Genomic DNA, 20,046 nt, shown 5'->3' on the forward strand with positions numbered 1-20,046 from the left:
GAGGGTATTCGGAGTGGTGACGGTGCGGGGAGGAGGGTAATCGGAGTGGTGACGGTGCGGGGAGGGGGGTAATCGGAGTGGTGACGGTGCGGGGAGGAGGGAATTCGGAGTGGTGACGGTGCGGGGAGGGGGGTAATCGGAGTGGTGACGGTGCGGGGAGGAGGGTAATCGGAGTGGTGATGTGCGGGGAGGAGGGTAACCGGAGTGGTGACAGTGCAGGGAGGGGTCTAATCGGAGTGGTGAAGGTGCGGGAAGGAAGGTAATCGGAGTGGTGACGGTGCAGGGAGGAGGGTAATCGGAGTGGTGATGGTGCAGTGAGGAGGGTAATCGGAGTGGTGACGGTGCAGGGAGGAGGGGAATCGGAGTGGTGACAGTGCGGGGAGGGGGTAAGAGGAGAGGTGACGGTCCAGGGAGGAGGTAATCAGAGTGGTGACGGTGCGGGGAAGGAGTAAGCGGAGAGGTGACGGTGCGCGGAGGGGGTTAATCGGAGTGGTGACGGTGCGGGGAGGGGGGTAAGCTGAGTGATGGTGATGCGGGGAGGAGGGTAATCGGAGTGGTGACAGTGTGGGGAGGGGGGTAATCGGAGTGGTGACGGTGCGGGGAGGAGGGTATTCGGAGTGGTGACGGTGCGGGGAGGAGGGTCATCGGAGTGGTGACGGTGCGGAGAGGAGGTAATCGGAGTGGTGACGGTGCGGGGAGGGGGGTAATCGGAGTGGTGACGGTGCGGAGAGGGAGGTAATCGGAGTGGTGACGGTGCGGGGAGGGGGGTGATCGGAGTGGTGACGATGCGGGCAGTAGGGTAATCGGAGTGGTGACGGTGGGGGGAGGAGGGTAATCGGAGTGGTGACGGTGTGAGGAGGGGGGTAATCGGAGTGGTGACGGTGCGGGGAGGGGGTAATCGGAGAGGTGACGGTGCGGGGAGGGGGTAATCGGAGTGGTGACAGTGCATGGAGGAGGGTAATCGGAGTGGTGACGGTGCAGGGAGGAGGGTAATCGGAGTGGTGACGGTGCAGGGAGGGCGGTAATCGGAGCGGTGACAGTGCGGGGAGGGGGTAATCGGAGTGGTGACTGTGCAGGGAGGGGGTTAATCGGATTGGTGACAGTGCGGGGAGGAGGGTAATCGGAGTGCTGACGGTGCGGGGAGGGGGGCAATCGGACTGGTGACGGTGCAGGGAGGGGGGGTAATCGGAGTGGTGACAGTGCGGGGAGGGAGTAATCGGAGTGGTGACAGTGCGGGGAGGGGGGTAATCGGAGTGGTGACAGTGCATGGAGGAGGGTAATCGGAGTGGTGACAGTGCTGGGAGGGGGTAATCGGAGTGGTGACAGTGCGGGGAGGGGGGTAATCGGAGTGGTGACAGTGCGGGGAGGGGGGTAATCGGAGTGATGACAGTGCATGGAGGAGGGAAATCGGAGTGGTGACGGTGCAGGGAGGAGGGTAATCGGAGTGGTGACGGTGCAGGGAGGGTGGTAATCGGAGTGGTGACAGTGCGGGGAGGGGGTAATCGGAATGGTGACAGTGCAGGGAGGAGGGTAATCGGAGTGGTGACGGTGCGGGGAGGAGGGTAATCGGAGTGGTGACGTTGCGGGGAGGGAGGTAATCGGAGAGCTGACGGTGCGGGGATGGGGGCAATCGGACTGGTGCAGGGAGGAGGGTAATGGGAGTGGTGACAGTGCGGGGAGGGGGTAATCGGAGTGGTGACAGTGCAGGGAGGAGGGTAATCGGAGTGGTGACAGTGAGGGGAGGGGGTAATCGGAGTGGTGACAGTGCGGGGAGGGGGGTAATCGGAGTGGTGACGGTGCGGGGAGGGGGTAATCGGAGAGGTGACGGTGCGGGGAGGGGGTAATCGGAGTGGTGACGGTGCAGGGAGGGCGGTAATCGGAGCGGTGACAGTGCGGGGAGGGGGTTAATCGGATTGGTGACAGTGCGGGGAGGAGGGTAATCGGAGTGCTGACGGTGCGGGGAGGGGGGCAATCGGACTGGTGACGGTGCAGGGAGGGGAGGTAATCGGAGTGGTGACAGTGCGGGGAGGGAGTAATCGGAGTGGTGACAGTGCGGGGAGGGGGGTAATCGGAGTGGTGACAGTGCATGGAGGAGGGTAATCGGAGTGGTGACAGTGCTGGGAGGGGGTAATCGGAGTGGTGACAGTGCGGGGAGGGGGGTAATCGGAGTGGTGACAGTGCGGGGAGGGGGGTAATCGGAGTGATGACAGTGCATGGAGGAGGGAAATCGGAGTGGTGACGGTGCAGGGAGGAGGGTAATCGGAGTGGTGACGGTGCAGGGAGGGTGGTAATCGGAGTGGTGACAGTGCGGGGAGGGGGTAATCGGAATGGTGACAGTGCAGGGAGGAGGGTAATCGGAGTGGTGACGGTGCGGGGAGGAGGGTAATCGGAGTGGTGACGTTGCGGGGAGGGAGGTAATCGGAGAGCTGACGGTGCGGGGATGGGGACAATCGGACTGGTGCAGGGAGGAGGGTAATGGGAGTGGTGACAGTGCGGGGAGGGGGTAATCGGAGTGGTGACAGTGCAGGGAGGAGGGTAATCGGAGTGGTGACAGTGAGGGGAGGGGGTAATCGGAGTGGTGACAGTGCGGGGAGGGGGGTAATCGGAGTGGTGACGGTGCGGGGAGGGGGGGCAATCGGATGGCAACGGTGCAGGGAGGGGGGTAATCGGAGTGATGGTGATGCGGGGAGGAGGGTAATCGGAGTGGTGACGGTGCGGGGAGGGGGGTAATCGGAGTGGTGACAGTGCATGGAGGGGGGTAATCGGAATGGTGACGGTGCAGGAGGAGGGTAATCGGAGTGGTGACGGTGCGGGGAGGGGGTAATCGAAGTGGTGACGGTGCGGGGAGGAGGATAATCGGAGTGGTGACGGTGCGGGGAGGAGGATAATCGGAGTGGTGACGGTGCGGGGAGGGGGGTAATCGGAGTGGTGACGGTGCGGGGAGGGAGTAAGCGGAGTGGTGACGGTGCGGGGAGGGGGGTAAGCTGAGTGATGGTGATGCGGGGAGGAGGGTAATCGGAGTGCTGATGGTGCGGGGAGGAGAGTAATCGGAGTGGTGGCAGTGTGGGAGGGGGATAATCGGAGTGGTGACGGTGCAGGGAGGAGGGTATTCGGAGTGGTGACGGTGCGGGGAGGAGGGTCATCGGAGTGGTGACGGTGCGGGGAGGGGGGTAATCGGAGTGGTGACGGTGCGGCGAGGGGGGTAATCGGAGCCGTGACGGTGCGGGGAGGGGGGTAAGCGGAGTGGTGGCAGTGTGGGAGGGGGATAATCGGAGTGGTGACGGTGCAGGGAGGAGGGTATTCGGAGTGGTGACGGTGCGGGGAGGAGGGTAATCGGAGTGGTGACGGTGCGGGGAGGGGGGTAATCGGAGTGGTGACGGTGCGGGGAGGAGGGTAATCGGAGTGGTGACGGTGCGGGGAGGGGGGTAATCGGAGTGGTGACGGTGCGGGGAGGAGGGTAATCGGAGTGGTGATGTGCGGGGAGGAGGGTAATCGGAGCGGTGACACAGTGCGGGGAGGGGGGTAATCGGAGTGGTGACACAGTGCGGGGAGGGGGGTAATCGGAGTGGTGACTGTGCGGGGAGGGAGGTGATCGGAGTGGTGACGGTGCGGGGGTTAATCCGGGTGGTGACGGTGCGGGGAGGGGGTAATCGGAGTGGTGATGGTGCGGGGAGGGGGTAATCGGAGTGGTGACGGTGCGGGGAGGGGGGTAAGCGGAGTGATGGTGATGCGGGGAGGAGGCTAATCGGAGTGGTGAGGGTGCGGGGAGGACGGTAATCGGAGTGGTGACGGTGCGGGGAGGGGGGTAAGCGGAGTGATGGTGATGCGGGGAGGAGGCTAATCGGAGTGGTGAGGGTGCGAGGAGGAGGGTAATCGGAGTGGTGACGGTGCGGGGAGGACGGTAATCGGAGTGGTGACGGTGCGGGGAGGGGGGTAAGCGGAGTGATGGTGATGCGGGGAGGAGGCTAATCGGAGTGGTGACGGTGCAGGGAGGGGGTAATCGGAGTGGTGACGGTGCGGGGAGGGGGGTAAGCGGAGTGATGGTGATGCGGGGAGGAGGCTAATCGGAGTGGTGAGGGTGCGGGGAGGACGGTAATCGGAGTAGTGACGGTGCGGGGAGGAGGGTAATCGGAGTGGTGACAGTGCGGGGAGGGGGGTAATCGGAGTGGTGACGGTGCGGGGAGGGGGGTAATCGGAGTGGTGACGGTGCAGTGAGGAGAGTAATTGGAGTGGTGACGGTGCGGGGAGGAGGGTAATCAGAATGGTGACGGTGCGGGGAGGAGGGTAATCGGAGTGGTGACAATGTGGGGAGGGGGTATTAGAGTGGTGAATATTATATTTGTTGCTTGTTATAGTTGTGTGTATAATAGTTATGTGTAATGTATTTTAAAAGCAGAGTCAAGAGACTTGTATGACGCATGGGCTCCTTCGCGGACGTTTTGGGAGTCCAGTGCCAAACCTTGTACAGTGAAGTACTATTTAATAAAGCTGTTTAATCTTGCAGCAAAACCACATGCTTCTGCAATTCTATTTCTTTTGTACTGTTCGTCTAAAAATGTAACAATTTACTGAAAAGAAAACTGGTAATGAGAGCAGGATCAGAAGAAGGGTATCATTATTTTTCAAAAATAGTAGCAAATGGAGTAGCTTCAAGAGGTCAATAGACCAACAGATTAACAGAAGGTCGGAAATCGCTGGCATAGCAATCGGTCAGGTTTTGAGGCAAAAATTCAAAGGATGGGGTGGCATGGTGGTTAGCACCGCTTCCTCAGGGCGCCGAGGACCCGGGTTCGATCCCAGCCCCGGGTCACTCTCCGTGTAGAGTTTGCACATTTTCCCCGTGTCTGTGTGGATCTTACCCCCACAACCCAAAGGTATGCAAGGTAGGTGGATTGACCACGCTAAATTGCTCCTTAATTTCAAAAAAGTTCATAGGAAGAGGCCATATCGATTTTAAACCAGCAACCCGAGGAGTCAGGCTTCAGGGCTCGCCCCGTGCGGAACAGTAAGATACGAAGGCAGAACGGGGCAGAGAACAAAAGATCATCATAACCTTTATTTCAGTTCAAGCTGTTGCAAGTAAAAGCTGATGAAAGTTTTTTAAATAAATGTATTTATTAAGGCATAAATAATATATACATGTACACATCAAACACAACCAAAACCAAAAGAGAACCTAAAATCTCATAACAAATAAATAACCAACACCCGCGAGATCCACCAAAGCTGATGCAAGTTAAAGCTGTTACAAGCTCATAATCCATCTTGAGTGAACTAGACCACTGAATTAAGCAATACCGTGAAAAATGGCGGGAAATGACTGCGTGATTGGCTCTTTCAAAGAGGACTCAGAAACTGGAAGTCATATTCAGTTTCCATTATTACATTTTAGCCAACAAACTTTTGGAAGAGAATAAGGTCCCTGTATTCTTAACTAGAATTGGAAGCAGAACTTTTAATTTGCTTCTAATTCAGTCAGAGATCCCCGGAGATCAAACATATTAAGACCTGCTGAAAATATTAGAAGATCATTATTCACCAAAGCCCTTGATTATTGCGGAGAGGTTTCACTTTCATCGAAGGAATCAGTTAGAAGGTGCTAACATTGTGCAGTTTTCTGCAACCCTCAAGCTCCTTGGCAATTTGTTAGATGACACAGAGGTCGTTTGGTGTGTAGTTTGAAAACATATGCTATTCAAAGGTTATTAATGGAGCGTAATCTAAGTAAACAGACTGCATTAGATATTGCTGTTGCAATCAGCGCGAAGCAAGCACGAGGATCCATAAACTGGCTGTTGATCAGAAGTCTACCCAGCAACAGGTGTGTCATCATGTGCAAAAAAACAGCCATTAACAGGCTAATTGCTGACAGCCAATGTAAAAATTGTGGCAGAACTAGTCACTTAGCAGGAGCTTCCTGGAGTAAAATACTTTCTCCAAACAATGCTCAAAGGAAGACGCAGAACTCATTTGAAGGAAGAAACAAACCAAATTCATAGAAAATACAGTGCAAGAGGCCATTCGGCCCATCGAGTCTGCCCTTGGAAACACCCTACTTAAGCCCACGCCTCCACCCTATCCCATAACCCAACCTAACCTTTTGGACACTAAGGGGCAATTTAACATGACCAATCCACCTAACCTACACATCTTTGGACTGTGTGAGGAAACCGGCGTGTTGTCTTCTATGGTTCCCTTGATCACGAAGACACGCATAGAACATGTGCGCCAGACTATAACAAGTATTTATTATTAAACACGTGCTCAGGTAACCAACAAATCCATGTACAGACAATTATATCTAAGTTACTGTAGAGCTACGGTGAAATACGACTGTCCTGTTGTCTGTCCTGCTACCGACTGCCTGCGTTTTGTCAGTTATTTAATATATATATCTGGCTCCATGTGTGTCTGGTTCCACCTACTGGCACGAGGTCAGAACTGTCACTACATGCTTTATAAATTGGTACTGTTATATACATTGGTCTAGTTATATACAGGTATGCATATGACCACACGGAGCACTGGAGGAAACCCACGCAGACAGGGAGAAAAAGTGCAAACTTCACACAGGCAGTTACCCAAGGTCGGAATTGCCTGTGTGGAGTTTGCACTTTCTCAAATTCAACTAAGAAAATTCATAATGGGGAAGAAGAATAACAACCACAATGAAACTAAAACAATTAATTCCAATGAAGAATTAAAGTTGAACCTGCCATCAGTCGAGGGTGAGTTACATTTTTCTGAGTTGTGCCAAAGTTGAATGGGCAACAAATTAAAATGGGAGGTTGATGCGGGGTCGGCCTTCTCCCTAATTCCCGAGATTATCTATGAAACTTAACCACCTGCCTTTAAAACAAGCAGATGTAATCTTGAGGACCGATACTGAAGAGATAGTATCAATGAGAGGTTACATTGCACTCAAGGTTAAGCTAAGTGGTTGAAACTGTAGAGCTACCATGCCATGTGGTGCGAGGATGATTTCCAGCTCCCATTGGCTGCTCTTGGCTGGAAAGGATTAAACTGAATTAGAACATTGTCAACAACTTAATTGATTTAAAGTCAGACTCATAGAGCATAATGAAAAATACATCAGTGTTTTTAATGACATATTGGGATGCGTGAAAGGTGCACAAGTGTCCCTGAAGATTAAGGAAAACAGCCAACTAAAATGTCTCAAGGCTAGAGATTCCCATACCAGCCTCCCCGAACAGGTGCCGGAATGTGGCGACTAGGGGCTTTTCACAGTAACTTCAGGACTGGTTTAGCACACTGGGCTAAATCGCTGGCTTTTAAAGCAGACCGAAGCAGGCCAGCAGCGCGGGTTCAATTCCCGTACCAGCCTCCCCGAACAGGCGCCGGAATGTGGCGACTAGTGGCTTTTCACAGTAACTTCATTGAAGCCTACTTGTGACAATAAGCGATTTTCATTTTTCATTTGAAGCCTACTTGTGACAATAAACTATTTTCATTTCATTTCATTTCATGTACCCTATGCTAAACGTCAAAAGATTGAAGCAAAACTACTGAGACTTGTGGAAACAGGTGTCTTAGAACCCGTCACACCCAGTGACTGTGCAAACTCCTATCATACCTGTCTTGAAACAGGGTGCTACAATCTGTATCTGCAATCAATCCGATACTACAGACGGATTAATAACCCCTACAATTAATTGAACATTTGTTCGCAGGACAGAAGTTCAGCAGGATTGACCTATCGCAAGGTTTTCTTTCAAATGAAACTGGCAGCTGAATCTCAACATCTACTCACCATCAATACTCACAAAGACCTATCCGCACATACACCCCATGTCTGTGTGGGTCTCACCCCCATATCCCAAAGATGTGCAGGGTAGGTGGATTGGCCACGCTATACTGCCCCTTAATTGGAAAAAAAAAAAGAATTGGGTACTCTAAATTTATTTTTCAAAAGAAATAAAAAACCAAAAGCCTATCCACTACAAGAGATTGCCTTTTGGAAATCAAAATCATCACCAGCTTTATCTCAACGGGCCAGATCTTTAGTGGCTTCCAGGCAGTACAGCATTACCAAGATGATACCGGCACAAATGAGCAAGAACATTTACAACACTTTGAAAATACACTGAAATTACTTCAAATCGTGTCCAGCAAGATAAACGTGATTTCTTCCAATAATCTATATTAATGTCACAAGTAGGCTTAAATTAACACTGCAAAGAAGTTACTGTGAAAATTCCCTAGTCACCACACTACAGCACCTGTTCGGGTACACGGAGGAAGAATTCAGACTGTCCAATTCACCTAACAAGCATGTCTTTCGGGACTTGTGTGAGGAAACCAGAACACCCAGAGGAAATCCACCCAGACACGGGGAGAACGTGCAGGCTCTGCACAGTGACCCAAGCTGGGAATCGAACCCAGATCCCTGGAGTGGTGAAGTAACAATGCTAACCACTGTGCTACCATGGCACCCATAAACCTGTACATATCTTGGACATGTAATTGATAGTAAAGGACTAAATAAAGCACCCAAATCTATGGATGCTGTTATGGAGGCTCCAAGGCCAATTAATGTAATTTAACCTAGGTCATTCCTGTGGTTAATCAACTACTATGGAAAATTCATCCAGGGTCTGGCAACCCTATTGAAACCCTGACATACGTTGTAAAACAGGCATGGTGATGGACACCAGAATGCAAAAAAGCATATCAATCCTCTTAAGAAGCACAGAAAAAGTTGGATGTGTTGGTACATTTCAACCCTAAATTACCATTACAACTTACCTGTGATGCTTCACTGTACAGCGTTGGTGCAGTGGTGTCACATATAAAACAGCCAGGGGAAGAATGACCATAGTGTTTGCAACTCTTACTTTAACAAGTGCAGAATCTAACTAAGTTCAGTTGGAGAAGGAGGTACCGAGTAGAATACTTGGTGTAGAGAAATTCCACCAATACCTGTATGGTCAGCATTTCACATTGCTGACAGACCACAGACGTTTAACAGCCTTTTTGGGTCACACAAAGGTACTCCTTCGTTGGCTGCAAGTAGGCTCCAACGATGGTCGTTAATCCTATCAGCACATTCGTATGAAATCAAATACTGTCAATCTGAAAATCATGCCAATGTGATGTATTATCACACTTACCTTACCAGCTGGTCAAATACCACACAGTCATGATAATAGTTTTACTGTTCATAGATTGAGAATGTTCCAGTGACTGCAGCTGAAGTCTAAAGACATACCAGAAATGATCCTGTGATGGGGAAGGCACTGGAAATGGTGTTTATGAGGAGGATAGCAGGAAAACATCCAGATTTAAAACCATACATTTCTAAGAGACTCAAAATAACTGCACACGGTGGACATGTGTTGTGGGATGAGAGAGCAATTATTCCACCAAATGTACGTCAAAGCGTTTTGTTGCAGTTACATGAAGGACACCAAGGCATAGTGCGAATGAAGGAACTAGCGCAAAGTTACTTTTGGGGGCCAGGAATTGATGCCCAAATGGAAGAAAATGCAGGACTGTGCCAGTCGTGTGCATGGGTAAGGAACACACCACCGTTGTACCCACTGCATCCATGGGAGTAGCCTAAAATGCTGTGGCAACATCTGCACATTGACTTTGCTGGTCCAATCGAGGGGCATATGCTCATGGTCGTTGTAGATGTACAATCATTAATAAACCAGATGTGGCGGGGGGTTAAAACTAAAATCGAAAATGGTTTCATGGTCATCATTAGACTTGTAATTCCAGAACTTTATTGAATACAAATTTAACCATCTGCCGTGGTGAGATTCGTACCCTGGACCCCAGAGTATTACCCTGGGTCTCTGGGTCACGAGTCCAGTGGCAGTATCACTACACCATCACCTCCCCCTAGTTGCAGGTAGAAATAAGACACTAGCTAGAGAAGCGGTGAGCAAGAGGGTTGGTGGCATCTGGGCGGTTTGGAGGGCGGAGAAATCACTCCAAAATGGCAGTAGTCGAATTATGTAACCCTGTCACACGGGTGCAAAACAATGTTTATGCAAATCCACAGTGCTAAATGAGAATACCAGCCCCACTAAAATGTGTTCAATCGAAATGACTTGAAATGGGGTAGCCCAAAACTCAAGTTTCTCTGAGCAGGTATGAGCAGCCCAAGAAACTTTCCCTGGCAATAGCGTGGCTTCTGACTATAAGCAATTCCTCAGGAGAGGTGAAAATATCAAGTTCTGGAGGAACTTTAATAGAAAGCAAGATTCATAAATCGTCCCAGCCTAAAATGCTGTGGCAACATCTGCACATTGACTTTGCTGGTCCAATCGAGGGGCATATGTTCATGGTCGTTGTAGATGTACAATCATTAATAAACCAGATGTGGCGGGGGGTTAAAACTAAAATTGAAAATGGTTTCATGGTCATCATTAGACTTGTAATTCCAGAACTTTATTGAATTCAAATAAATTCAAGGTAGAAATAAGACACAAGCTAGAGAAGCGGTGAGCAAGAGGGTTGGTGGCGTCTGGGCGGTTTGGAGAGCGGAGAAATCACTCCAAAATGGCAGTAGTCGAACTTTGTTACCCTGTCACACAGGGTGCAAAACAATGTTAATGCAAATCCACAGTGCTAAATGAGAATACCAGCCCCACTAAAATGTGTTCAATCGAAATGACTTGAAATGGGGTAGCCCAAAACTGTAGAAATACTACAGCAGCTGTCATGGTCTCCAGTATTCTCTCAAACGATTCTCTTCAAATTACATTCTATTCAAATTATGTGATTGATAATCACTTGTCTATATCACATTGCGTGATCACCATAATGCCTCCAAGTGATCAATTCTAATCAGTTTAACAAAGATTCATCCAGTCAAAACATTAGCTCCCTTCTCTCGCCACAGATGCTGTCAGACCTGCTGAGTATCCAGCATTTTCTCTTTTTGCTTCAGATTCCAGCATCTGCAGTAATTTGCGTTTATCCTCGGAGTACATAGGCACATTAATAATAATCTTTACAAATCTTGTATTTATGGAATATATCAGAATTTCCAATATTCTTTATTTTAATGGGTACTGTCACAATCCCTGTTCATTTTCCTTACACATAAAAAGAGACTACCCAGCAAAACAGCCAATTTATTGATGAACTGGAGGAATGTTCATCCAAATGCAATTAGATTTAGATTGAAACTATATAATAATTTCATGCAGGCTCACCACTACCAGTATAAAAATGGAAATTGAATGCCAAGTTCACTGGTGTATTTCAGTGACCAGTTGACATTGATTAACACAGGAGCGTGGTCTCTTGTGCAAATTTGTAAAGGGGCAGAGAAAACAAAATATGTATTAAAAGTAGAAAAAAAACTTCTTAAAAAGTTGAATTTCATGATCTATGATTGAAATATTCCATTTATAAATGGGCAAAAGCCATTAGTTAACGTTTTGATTAGAGAATCTCATTGACTACTTCATGGGCAAGTTGTAACCTGTCAGGTTTGTTTTAAACTGCCATTTAAGTGGAAACTTCAGAACTTGTACAAACAAATATTCAAAAGACACTTGAAAGCTGATGTTCAATTCCGAAGTCAATCTTAAAAGTGAAAGTCAGAGATGGAAGCTGTCAGAGGTGAGAATTCATTGTATCCATGTGATTGTAGCACATTTTGTATCCATTAAATTGCATAACACAGGGACCCTAAAGGACAACTTGGATATTCTTTATCCAGACAAGTTCTAGCTTGTTTTTTAGCTCAATTTATTTTGAAGCTGCTTTGCTATATCTACCAAGTCAAAGGCTGAATGAAAATCATTTGATAGGTTCAGAAGTTAAAAAGTGCATCAAAAATATAGGTCCCAGAGACTGGGACGACCTATCTGAGGAAATCAGGATTTTTTTTTGCCCAGGTATCATAGAACCTGAGCAACTAATCAACAGCATGGCAACAGGTGAGCACCAAAAAATGCACCTATTTTATTCAAACTATCCTGATAATTATTTATTGGACAGTGAGAGTAATCTGGTTGTTAATATTCTAAATCATTTAAAACATTCAACATCATTTATTGGTATAAATCAATCATGGGTGGACAGCAGCCAAATGCACGAGGGCAGTCTCGCATACAGAAGGAACACCATGCTCTAAAACTACATAGGAACAAGAATCGTCCATTTAACCCTTCTAGCCTGTTCCGTCATTCAGTGAGATCTACAAAATAACTCTTTATAACCTTACCTTTGCCCAAATTACCCAATTCCATTGACAACAAAAGTCTATCAATCTCAGTTTTAAAATTAACAACTGCTGTTTGTGGAAGAGTTCCAAAATTTTACCAACCTTTGCAAGTGGGACTGTTTCCTAATTTCAATCCTGAAAGGATTATCTAATTTTTAGATTATGATCCCTATAGTCTGAGACTCCCAACTGATGGAAATAGTTTCTCCCAATCTACCCTATCTGTTCCCCATAATATCATTAACATTTCAATCAAATCTCCCTTCTCGATTCCATGGGAGATAATACTAGTTTGCTTAATGTACCCTTGTAGTTTAAACCTTGTTGGGCAGGTATCATAATAATAAATCTACTCACTCCAAGGTCAATATATCCTTCTAAGGTGGACACCCAGAACTGCTCACAGTTCTCTGGGTGTGGCCTAACTAGGGCTTAGTATAGCTGAAACATCAGTTCTACCCTTTAGCCCACTCAATATAAAGGTCAGTATTCCATTAGTTTTTTGATTAGTTTCTGGACAAATTCATGATATTGTAATGATTTGTGTACCTCAGCTACCTCCGACAAGTCTCTGAGGACCTCTACTGCTTTGAGCTTTTCATCATTTAGAAAGTACTCACTCGGTGCGATTTTTTAGGTGCAAAGTGGATGACGTCACATTGAAATCCATTTGCCACAATCATGTAACCCATCAATATTTCAATGTAACTTTACACTTCCAATCACACCTATTTTTGCATCAGATTTAGATAGATATGGTTCTCTATCTCGTAATTTAAATAATTAAAAAGTATAGTGAATAGTTGAGACTCCAACACAGATCTAATCACCATTACATTCTGCCAATTAGAACACCTGCCCATAATCCTTACCGTCTCCCTCCACTCAGCCAGTTTCTTAACCAAGTCAATGATTTGGCTTCAGTTCCAGAAGCTTCAATTTCAACAATCTCTTACAAAGGACTTTTATCACATGCATTCTAGAAGTCCATATAATGAAATACCTCTGTCCACTACTTTTCAAAACTTTCAATCGGATTTTATAAATCCATTCTGGCTCTCTGAAAATTTTCAAGATGAAAATGAAAGGTCAGGTGGAATTTTCTATCACTATTCTTAATTATAGACTCCAGCAATATCCCCAACAGCAGGCTAACTGGTCTATGATTCCTTAGTTTCCTCTCCACCTTAAATGGAGTGATATGTGTATGTTTTTCAATCTAAAGGAGTGGTTCAGGAATTGAGAGAACTCGGGGCATTATATTTAGGACACCTATGAATTTCTCACCCAGTTATTTTAAATCTCTGGGATGGAAACCATCCTGTCCTGGAGTCCTCTTTAGAACCATGAATTTCTCCATTTCTGTTACCTTGCTTCCAATAATTGTGTTGCGTCCCTGATGTAATAATATTCCTCGGATGCCTGGCATGTTGATCTCTTCCTGCACGACCAATACTGAAACAAATAAGGGTTTAACGCGGTTGTTTTCAAACGCTCTCCGTTGTTTCTGACCACCCTTTTTCACAATCTAATTATGAATGTGTTCTGATTTCCCTTGCACCTTTCCACGTAGTTAAAATAAGATTTAATAAAAAGAAACAGATCGATTATAATTACTATTCACTTATATTCCGGAATATATCTACCTCATATTTGCCCTACTATAACGGTTGCAAGATCCTTGCAGTAGTCAGATACAAGAGGCAGAAGCTCCCCAGTCTTATTTTCTTTTAATTACTTAATTTGCCCACACTCGAGTCTCTAAATTCAAATTGACGAAACGGGATATACTTTTAGACATGTTCGCAATGTTTGTATTGATGGTAACCGATGTGTCTTTGAGGCTCGACTTTTGCGGCGTTCTTCTCCTGTGAGCACCCAAAATAGTTTCAGGGTTTTTTGGTGTGAGGAGCAGAAAGTGGTCCATTAAACCTGCTGCATCATTTCTTGTGTGCATAAAAATTATGATTAAGAAAAGCACAAATTAACAGCGAATTGAAAAGGCATCAATCACCCGCCCTCTTCGAAGGCAAAATATCCATAATTTAAGCCACCTCACATTCTCCCCCTCCTGCATGTGTCTAGATTGACTGAAGTTATGAATACTTTTGTGTATCGAAATTTCACACGACTCCGAAATCCGTTTCCATTGATTTATTTTACACAATGTTATTCCATCGGAATTAATCAAAATGGCGCCCAGGTGAAGAGCGGGAGCCGCTCACGGGAGACGCGCGTGCGCATTGGGTGCGGGAGGAGAGGCGGTTTGGAAAGCTCGCGCCCCCAAGGCCCTGTGACCGCCTCGCGCGCCCGGAAACCGGTTGTTAACCCGCAAGGATGGAGACCCCAGCGATTTAAGATTAATCTCCCAAAGACACTGCTGTCCGCATTGCTGGAGAAAAATCAAGGGGACATTATGAAACGATAGTTTTCTTTTAAATTCTTCATGAGATAATACTTTTTATTAGTGTCACATGTAAGTTAAGTTAAAAGCAAATTACTGCGGATGCTGGAATCTGAAACGAAAGAGAAAATGTTGGAAAATCTCAGCAAGTCTGGCAGCATCTGTAGGGAGAGAAAATAGCTAATGTTTTGAGTCGATGACTGTCAAAGCTAACAGAGAAAGTGGGAAATATTTATACAGTGGAGTGAGAATGAAAGTTGAGTCATCGCCACAGAAACCCAGGGAAACCATAAGACATAGGAGTGGAAGTAAGGCCATTCAGCCCATCGAGTCCACTCCACCATTCAATCATGGCTGATTTCAACTCCATTTACCCGCTCTCTCTCCATAGCCCTTAATTCCTTGAGAAATCAAGAATTTATCAACTTCTGTCTTAAAGACACTCAACGTCCCGGCCTCCACCGCCCTCTGTGGCAATGAATTCCACAGACCCACCACTCTCTGGCTGAAGAAATTTCTCCTCATCTCTGTTCTAAAGTGACTCCCTTTTATTCTAAGGCTGTGCCCCCGGGTCCTAGTCTCCCCTGCTAATGGAAACAACTTCCCTACATCCACCCTATCTAAGCCATTCATTATCTTGTAAGTTTCTATTAGATCTCCCCTCAACCTCCTAAACTCCAATGAATATAATCCCAGGATCCTCAGACGTTCATCGTATGTTAGGCCTACCATTCCTGGGGTCATCCATGTGAATCTCCGCTGGACCCGCTCCAGTGCCAGTATGTCCTTCCTGAGGTGTGGGGCCCAAAATTGCTCACAGTATTCTAAATGGGGCCTAACTAATGCTTTATAAAGCTTCAGAAGTACATCCCTGCTTTTATATTCCAAGCCTCTTGAGATGAATGACAACATTGCATTTGCTTTCTTAATTACGGACTCAACCTGCAAGTTTACCTTTAGAGAATCCTGGACTAGGACTCCCAAGTCCCTTTGCACTTCAGCATTATGAATTTTGTCACCGTTTAGAAAATAGTCCATGCCTCTATTCTTTTTTCCAAAGTGCAAGACCTCACACTTGCCCACGTTGAATTTCATTCAGCCATTTCTTGGACCACTCTCCTAAACTGTCTAAATCTTCCTGCAGCCTCCCCACCTCCTCCATACTACCTGTCCCTCCACCTATCTTTGTATCATCGGCAAACTGAGCCAGAATGCCCCCAGTCCCGTCATCTAGATCGTTAATATATAAAGAGAACAGCTGTGGCCCCAACACTGAACCATACTGAACCCTGCGGGACACCACTCGCCACCGGTTGCCATTCCGAAAAAGAACCTTTTATCCCAACTCTCTGCCTTCTGCCTGACAGCCAATCGTCAATCCATGTTAGTACCTTGCCTCGAATACCATGGGCCCTTATTTTACTCAGCCGTCTCCCATGAGGCACCTTATCAAAGGCCTTTTGGAATTCAAGATAGATAACATCCATTGGCTCTCCTTGGTCTAACCTATTTGTTATCTCTTCAAAGAATTCTAACGGGTTTGTCAGGCACGACCTCCCCTTACTAAATCCATGCTGACTTGTCTTAATCCGTCCCTGCACTTCCAAGAATTTAGAAATCTCATCCTTAACAATGGATTCTAGAATCTTGCCAACAACCGAGGTTAGGCTAATTGGCCTATAATTTTCCATCTTTTTCCTTGTTCCCTTCTTGAACAGGGGGGTTACAACAGCAATTTTCGAATCCCCTGGGACTTTCCCTGACTCCAGTGACTTTTGAAAGATCATAACTAACGCCTCCACTATTTCTTCAGCTATCTCCTTTAGAACTCTAGGATGTAGCCCACCTGGGCCCGGGGATTTATCAATTTTTAGACCTCTTAGTTTCTCTAGCACTTTCTCCTTTGTGATGGCTACCATATTCAACTCTGCCCCCTGACTCTCCGGAATTGTTGGGATATTACTCATGTCTTCTACTGTGAAGACTGACGCAAAGTACTTATTCAGTTCCTCAGCTATTTCCTTGTCTCCCATCACAAAATTACCAGCGTCATTTTGGAGCGGCCCAATGTCTACTTTTGCCTCCTGTTTGTTTTTAATGTATTTAAAGAAACTTTTACTATCATTCCTAATGTTACTGGCTAGCCTACCTTCAAATTTGATCCTCTCTTTCCTTATTTCTCTCTTTGTTATCCTCTGTTTGTTTTTGTAGTCTTCCCAATCTTCTGACTTCCCACTACTCTTTACCACATTATAGGCTTTCTCTTTTGCTTTGATGCATTCCCTAATTTCCTTTGTCAGCCATGGCTGCCTCATCCCCCCTCTGATAACCTTTCTTTTCTTTGGGATGAACCTCTGTACTGTGTCCTCAATTACTCCCAGAAACTCCTGCCATTGCTGTTCTACTGTCTTTTCCACTAGGCTCTGCTCCCAGTTGATTTTCGTCAGTTCCTCCCTCATGCCCCTGTAGTTACCTTTATTTAACTGTAACACCTTTACATCTGATTCTACCTTCTTTCTTTCAAATTGGAGATTGAATTCGACCATATTATGATCACTGCCTCCTAAGTGCTCCCTTACTTTTAGATCTTTAATCAAGTCTGGCTCATTACATAACACTAAGTCCAGATTGGCCTGTTCCCTCGTGGGCTCCATCACAAGCTGTTCCAAAAAGCCCTCCTGTAAACATTCAATGAATTCCCTTTCCTTGGGTCCACTGGCAGCATTATTTACCCAGTCCACCTGCATATTGAAGTCCCCCATGATCACTGTGACCTTGCCTTTCTGACATGCACTTTCTATTTTGTGGTGCATTTTGTGCCCCCGGTCCTAACCACTGTTAGGAGGCCTGTACATAACTCCCATTATGGTTTTTTTGCCTTTGTGGTTCCTCAACTCTACCCACCACAGACTCCACATCATCTGACCCTATGTCGTTTAGTGCTATTGATTTAATTTCATTCTTAAGTAACAAGGCAACCCCGCCCCCTCTGCTCACCTCTCTGTCTTCTCGATAGGTTGTGAATCCCTGGATGTTTAAATGCCAGCCCTGAACCCCCTGCAACCATGTCTCTGTGATGCCTACCACATCATACCTGCCAGTCACAATCTGGGCCACAAGCTCATCTACCTTGTTCTGTACACTTTTTAAATATAGCATCTTTAATTCTCTATTGACCGTCCCTTTTTGTTTTCTTAGTGTGGTGGACCTTGGTTTACTGAGCCTTTCCATACACTGTGTCATATTTTGTGGGATGGGGACAATCGTAACCACTCTTGAGTTTTGTCTGTTCGTGTATTCCTAAGCAGCTACGCTCCCCGCTGATTACTTCACCTCTTGCTTCCCTGACTTTCCCTTCCCCCCCAATCTTTAGTTTAACCGGGTGCTAATGGCCACAGAAACCAAGGGAAAGAGTGCTAATGGCAGTCCCCAGAGAGAACAAAAGATGTGAAAGGTCAAACAGCAGAGAAACTAACATCAGAGGGTGAATTGTAGGTGTGGGGGGAGGGGAAGGGGGAAGCAAAGAGGAGAAAGGTGAAGGAAAGGTGGATAAGATTGGGAGGTGGGAATTAAATATATTAAGAAAGAAAGAAATGGTAAAAGACAGTTAAAATGAAATGAAAACAAATGGGTCGAGGTGGGGTAGAGCTGATCATCTGAAGTTGAATTCGATGTTCTCGGCGGAAGGTCTAACCGGAAGATGAGACGTTGTTCCTCCACTTTGCGTTGCGCCTCACTGAAACATTGCAGCAGGCCAAGAACAGACATGTGGGCAGGGAGCAGGGTCTTTTGTTAAAATGGCAAGCAATGGAAGGTCAGGGTCCTGAATGCGCACAGACCGTAGATGTTCAGCAAAGCGATCACCCAGTCTGCGTTTGGTCTCTGATATAGAGGAGACCACATTGGGAGCAGAGAATGCAGTAGACCAAACTGGAAGAGGTGCAAGTGAAACGCTGCTTAACCTGGAATGAGTGTTTTGGGCCTGGGATGTTAAGCATGGAAGAGGTAAAGGGGCAGGTGTTACACCTTCTGCGATTGCATGGGAAGGTGCAATGGGTGATGGGAGAGGTACTGGGTATGGTGGAGGAGTGGACTAGATTGTCTCGGAGGGGATGGTCTCTGGAATGCTGACAGAGGGAGTGAAGGGAAGATGTGTTTGGTGGTGGCATCACGCTGGAGTTGGCGAAAATGGCGGAGGATTATGCTTTACATACAGAGGCTGGTGGGATGAAATGTGAGAACGAGGGGGACTCTATCCTTGTTCTGGGAGGGAGTAGAGGGGGAGAGGGTAGTGGCGCAGGAGATGGACCGCACACTGTTAAGGGCCCTGTCCACAATTGTAGGTGGGAAATCACGGTTGAGGAAGAAGGAATACGTTTTCGAAGCACCATTTTGGAAAGTGGCATCATCGGAACAAATGCGACGGGAGGCGAAGGAATTGAGAGAAAGGGATGGAGTCCTTACAGGGTGTGGGGTGCGAAGAGCTGTCGTCCAGTAAGCTTAAGTTAATGCTGCAATGAAATTATTGTGAAAAGCCCCTAGTCGCCACATTCTGGGGCCTGTGCGGTACACAGAGGGAGAATTCAGAATGTCCAATCCACCTAACAGCACGTCTTTTGTGACTTGGAGGAAACCACAGCACCCAGAGAAAACCCGCACAGACATGGAGAGAATGTACAAACTCCACCCAGACAGTGACCCAAGCTGGGACTAGAACCTGGACCCCTGGTACTGCGAAGCAACAGTGCTAACCACCGTGCCACCCAGATATAAAAATGTTGAAAATGGGGGAGGCTGTTTGGCTGACAGTCAAGAGTCATCCAGTTGGGTAATGAGCCTTTTAGCTTTCCAATTATTGGATGTATCACAAGGATGGATGGGTTGGCTGACTAATTATGGAGCATGAGAGCAAATCATGTGAGGAAACTTCCATTTAATCACAGTTGGCAACCCTATCCATAACTGGTAATAAGTTGTGGCAATCATTTCATTTAATCTTTCAGGTGCACAAAATTCCACCTCCTTGGGCTCAGAGCCACTGCTAGATTTGCAATAAAGGGAAATTTATCCCTTTAAACCTCAGCCCCAATTTTATCCCACCATTTTGTTAACACAGTTCCTTTATCCATAGTTTTGTTCTCTGATTACTTCAGCTGCTCTTGTTGCCTAGATTTCTCATCTTTTCTATGTCTTATTCATGTTTATCTGTTCAGCCAAGGAACTCCAGCTTTTCCTGCACTCTTGTGGAAATACTTTCAGTATGTCCCCTAACCTCACATTACTTAGAAAGGATTATGAGACTGCACTCCTTTCTCACCGAAATTGTTTTTCCTCCCAGTTAAATACCTTTATCCTTAACGGCTCACATTTCTTTATGGATTTGCATCAAAGCTAATTGTGCTATGGATACTGTTTCTAAATGTCCCTGTATGTT

The sequence above is a fragment of the Scyliorhinus torazame genome, chromosome 17 (genome assembly GCF_047496885.1).
Source record: "Scyliorhinus torazame isolate Kashiwa2021f chromosome 17, sScyTor2.1, whole genome shotgun sequence".
NCBI classification, from domain to species: domain Eukaryota; kingdom Metazoa; phylum Chordata; class Chondrichthyes; order Carcharhiniformes; family Scyliorhinidae; genus Scyliorhinus; species Scyliorhinus torazame.